Source organism: Anticarsia gemmatalis, chromosome 1, assembly GCF_050436995.1.
Source record: "Anticarsia gemmatalis isolate Benzon Research Colony breed Stoneville strain chromosome 1, ilAntGemm2 primary, whole genome shotgun sequence".
Classification (NCBI taxonomy): Eukaryota; Metazoa; Arthropoda; class Insecta; order Lepidoptera; family Erebidae; genus Anticarsia; species Anticarsia gemmatalis.
The window spans coordinates 5,304,689-5,310,772 of NC_134745.1; positions in this window are offsets into that span (position 1 = coordinate 5,304,689).

Genomic DNA, 6,084 nt, shown 5'->3' on the forward strand with positions numbered 1-6,084 from the left:
CTGAGTTATATTGATTGTTATCACACCAGTGTTAGAACTCAATACTGACGAAAACCTCACTAAATGTCTCGTTACGAACGAAGTTTCTAAAACTTGTTAATAAAAATATGTTACACACTAACAATGCCCCTTTCAGTAGTTTTCAGGCTTCAACAACAATCTGTAGCTATTAGTGTTCATAACGAATTAAGTACCTTCTTTATTTAATGCAGACATTTTTTTGTTATTGAGTTTATACAATTCTATAGTTTTCAGGCTTTAAAAGTGAAAAACGTTACTCTTATGGTACTTTTATTTTGAACTCAGCTAGTTCCGTTTTAACAAATTCCTAGATAAGTGAGTATCTACTCGAAAGAATGTATGCCCCACTGATAACGCATAATGGGATATATATTTATTAAGTTATTACTGTGATTGTGTACTAATAGGTGTTTGAATATAATTTGATTTAGGATTAAGATAATTTACCTATACTAAACCCTTGTTATAATTTGTATTACCTATAGAAATTGGTTTCTTAGACAGAAATGCTTTCAATAAATTGGCAGTTACATACGTTTTATACCGAAGATAATTAGGTTTTCATACTTACTTATCTATCGACCCATAACACCAAGGAACTAATTACGGTAAAATCACGGTAAAATAACAATAGAGATAAACAAACATACATATGGCAGGTGCAACGAGATTTAAAAACTTCCTGTTCCGATTATTTTTGGGTGTGTCCATTCTACTAATCGAAATCGGAATCATACCTTTGCAATAAAATTTGTTAAAGAACGGTGAATATCAATGTTTTATCAGTTTAGTTTAATTATACAAGCGATTACGATAACTCTGTTTTGCAGGTAAATACTTCCTGTGAACTGCAATAGTCATAACAAATTTAACTGCATAAAGATCCATTAACAGATAGTAAACGCAAATATGTGAATTTAAATTATACGTATACACTGACTAATTCACATCTTTAAAATTGTTTCTGTGCCTTCTTCTTGTCGTATGGTTAGTGGTCAACCTAGTGTCACAGTTGTTCAAGCCGCCCAAAGGCCTTTGACGTGGCTTAACGACTGTTGTCTTGATTGACAACAACCGGGACCGATATATTACGTGCCCTCCGAAGCACGGAGACGCCCAGTTCAAATACCACTATGCGGTCGCCCATCAATGTAATGACCGCGCCAAAGGTTGCTTAATCCACAGATTGTCTACCGACCGGTGAGCGCAACTGGCTACGGGCGCCTCAAATTTTATATTTGCCTTTCTGTGTAGATTTAGTAAATACAGAAAAGCATCTTGTATCACAATATGACTGATGAAGAAAGCGGAGTAGTGCCTTCCCCTACAAAAAAGCCATGATATTGTAATACGCATGTATACATTACAATAAAAAAATATGTTGTTTTTATGTAATGTCAACTAATATCGGTTACGAATTGAAATTTCTTGTTTTATCTCTAAATAACCAGTGTGTCCTCAATACTAACCTTCTTATTCATAAACACACTATAAACCAATTTTAGTTAAAAAGCTACTATAATAATATGTTTCCTCTTTTTCATTTCGCTAAGGAGTGAAAGAAACAAAACACTTTATAAGCCTTTTATAACTTCATATAATATTTTTATGAATAAAAGGGTAACCGTTTTACGAAATAACTAAGTATAAGCTCTAATTAGCTAAACAGTGTTTTGTCTTTTTCATTCATATACAATTTCATAATTGATTGAAAGTGTGTGACAATTGGAAAACAATAAAAAGTGTCAAACAGAAAAAAGGGAGCGGAAACAGATATCGAATGGTTTGATAAATGTGCGTACACTGTGGACCCGTGAGAAAAGCTTACGATTTACACATTATACAGCTGCCTCTAATTGGCTGTGAAGTTCGTTTACTTCATTATATTATACTCGTTACTTGAACGTCTATAATAAATACACTAGTTTCCATATTATATTCTGTTCTATGCTAATTTTAGTGGCAATTCTGTGTATTGTAGTTGTTACTAAGAGTTTGTTGTTGCTTGTTGTATTGTAGAAGATATTTGTATTTTAAATTATAGTTTAATGTTGCACAGGAAACTAAGATAATGTATTTTTACTGAAGTTGGTTGGAGGTTTTAGCGTCAGTTGTAACCCTTGTTGTTGTTTTTATTGAAAAAGGAGAGTTACATAGGGAGATGGTCCCTATGTAACTCTCCTTTTTCTTAATAAAATGGTGAACTTGCCACTGAACAAAATAGCCGATTATGTCTTGATTATAAATTTCTTTTGAATTGTTACTTAAGTTAAACGTAATAGCCCGTATTTATTTTTTCCTACAATCGGTTAATATCCGCTTAAGATAATGATAATCCTATAATCCTTATAGATAACCTTTTGTGACCTTTTAAATGTACATTTATTAAACAAAAAAGCAATTTATTAATAGCAGAAAATGAAAAAAAAATAGTCCTTATAGCGTTTGATGCGACTGCCCTCTAACGGCAATTGTTAAGAGCGTCGCGGATTCTTCATAACGTAAATAGCTGAATAGAGTTTACAAAACCGAACTCTAGATGGCATGGCGGTGTAGTAGTAAACCTCGTCGAAAAGTTCTAAATTAGTTTACTTATTGGTAGACTAGTAGTTTTTTATTTAATTCCAATAAAGATGGAACATCCTCGAATCTGTTAAGTAACGATTTACTTAGGTGGGTTTCTTTTACAAAAATGTGAACGTGAATTTTAATTTAAATGCAGACAGAGCTTTAGAGAATAGAGATCATATTTCAGGCTTTTAAAATTTTATTTCAGTTATAGAAGTTGGATCAACATTTCATATTCGTGTTTTAGTAAACTAAGATAAGTGACCAAACGAATTGAATTAAATGAAGACATAAAAAGTTCGGTTGTTAGCTTGTACGACTGCTGGTTATCCGCCAGGACACGGGTTCGATTGCGCGGTTAAGAACAATATTGCTTATTGCGTTAAATAAAGGCTATTTCAGTAGCAGCCGGGCTGTTAAGTACTAGCTTTTTTATTTAAATTTCCAAAATATTTATAAATAAAATTGTGCGTGGCGGCTAGTTATCAATATTTTGTATTTAAATCTTTCTGTAACATAAATCCAAATGATAAATGTGAGAGTTTGCCAGGTTGTTTATTACTTTTTTAAATAAACTACTCAACGGATCAAAATGTTCACAGAAGTTTAACTTAATTAAACGCCTGAATAACACAAAGACTACTTCTTTTGCAAATCCATTTATTTTTATTTTACCCACATGAGCGGTCCCTGTATGCATGTATTGATATGTATATGCTTAGATCTTTAAAACTACTAAACCGGATTTCAATGTTTTTTTAAATAGAAATAGTGATTTAAGAGGACGGTCTCTATATGAAAAGTGTAAAAGCTTTTTGTTAAAAAACTCTTTAAACCGGGAGAAGCCGGGGCGGGCCGCTAGTATTATTATATAACTGTATGTATATGTATTGTATACTCAATACTTGTGTCTGTAACAGTCTGGGATAATGCCAAAAATGAGTAGACATTTCTTTAGGATATTCCATTCTGTATGTTATTAGTGGCCCTAGATCCGGAACATGTTTATGTTACGACCTAAATTAGGGATATGCCTTAAGGCTTGTTCGGATATTCTGTTTGTATTGTATAAATGTCTAATTTCTATACAACTTATTGTTACATCAAAACTAAAAATACAAAAGGATTTTGTTAGATTTTTAAATTAAACCTGAAGTATCGTAGTTGCCGGGTTCTTTGGTAGCCGAGGTTTTAGTCCCTAGTTCTCTTGCAAGGCAAAGTGTATGGTATCGTTCACTTAGCAGAAACAGAGTAATATCGTGATGAAAATAATCCTTTCTAATTGGAATCAATAAGTACTAACAAGAAGACTTCTTTGCTGTATTATTCTTATAAGAATAGGCAATTATGTTTTATATTTCCTGTAAGACATGTCTTCTTACCGCTTTAAAACAAAGTTCAAAGAACCATAATATTTTGTGTTAATTAAAGGTTCATAATGCCTACATCTCTTGAAGTAGGTATAAATAAATTAGGTATAAGCCAAGTTCTTGAGGAATACCGTTGTCAAGTAAAATATTTATGTAAGTACTGAAGATCTTGAACAAGTTGTCAGCGCAATTAAGTTAAGTTTGATATGCCACCGTTATCAGAGTTTCGCGGAAAAACAAATTACGTCGAATTCTGGACCTCCTGAAGTATTAATAACGGACAAAGTTTGGGACAAAATCGTGGAACTCGTTTCTGTATTACGTCGCGGTTATTTATTTGTAAATATAAAGTTATTCTGTTTAACCTTTGATTCTCGTATAAGACACACAAAAATATGCTTTGGATGTGTATAATTTTGGTCTGTGTTCGATGAAATGCCGATAGAAATAATTTTATACAAAAGGTTGGTTGAATCATTAAGTGTCTATAGTATTTTAGTTTACAAAATTTTGTCGTAGTAACAATATATTTAGAATGTACCTAGCCTGTTTTAATTAGAATGCGATGTGTCATATAGTGGTGATAGTTTCGGCGTAATTAGATTATGGAAAAATCAACTTAAAATAACTGTCGACGATAGGAGATACAGAAGTACAAAGCAACTAGATTATAACATTCCTAAAAAAATAGCTTAAAAACTTTTTGTTTGCTATTAGATGTTTCTCTTTCATACATCTATTGCACCACTACATTGGGATATTCGCGGAAGCTGGCGAGTGCGTCGCAATACGTGCTTATAAGTTATCATAAGTAAAGTTACGTTCATACTCCACACTCAATACAATACAGTTGCTTCTTTATGAACAAGTTTATTGTTTTATCTAACGTAATAATAACTTTGTTTGACTTCTAGTTTGAAGGTCGAGGTCAGTTGTCAAGAAATCGTCGAACATCACATGTTGGGAAGGAACTTTCGTGTGTAGGTTATACGAAGAATATAATATGGTATTACAAGTGGTCGGTATGCTTTTAGCTTATATTTACCCTACTGCGTGACGCAAAGGAGGGTTATGTGTTTTTCAAGCCTTCCTTTGTGGTGACCTAGTCATCATGTGAGCCGATTTTAATTATTAGGTACTGAATTATGTTTAGCTCAGTCTAGATGAGAACTTATTGCCTGAAGTTGCGATGTATCAAATTAGATAACAAGGTTTTATTTTTTTGAGTCCCTTTTTTTCCGAAGATATTATAAAGGATAAGTAATTGATACTTTAAATCCTGCACTGATCATGCTGTTGTGAATATTATTATGACTGCTGATTGCGAAGTATCAATTTCTAGGGTACACAAATTCTTCGTTCTTCTGTTACGTATTCGATCGTACCTACTAAAGAACAACGTCTTTACCAGCGAGTACGAAATCTAAACCCCTATTATAAAAATAAATGCTTCTGAAAATAATCAAAATAACTGTGCTGAATATAATGTTTTGATAGTTGATCTTGTGTATATTAATATAAAGAACTTCGAGCCAAATGTATGCTATAAATCATATCAAATATGTCATAATATTATGCAGACATTTACTTTAGTAGGTCATCCAAACATTAGTTAAAGTAGGCAAAAGGTATTTCTTTTTCCTAGCATTGTCACTAACTAAATAATATTCTTTGGCGAAGTCGTAACAAGTTTGTTTCCAATCTAACTTTTCGTTTATCGTGCAATCCATTATTTTTGTTTAAGAATGCGAAGATTTGTAAATTACGTACGGACGGTATAATTGCGAAAGTTGTTTCGTTTCATTTGAATGTAAATAAAGGAAATAATAAGTAAGTACAAGGTTTTTACGGAAAAACTCCAAGTAAGAACCTTCCGAGGCACGACCCGCTTTATACAGATGTCTAGTTTACATAGACGATTGTTCATTGTTTGTGTTGTGCGTCTATCTATACTATCTATACTAATATTATAAAGCTGAAGAGTTTGTTTGTTTGTTTGAACGCGCTAATCTCAGGAACTACTGGTCCGATTTAAAAAATCTTTCAATGTTAGATAGTTCATTTATTGAGAAAGGCTATAGGCTATATATCATCACTCTACGACGAATAGGAGCAGAGTAGCAAT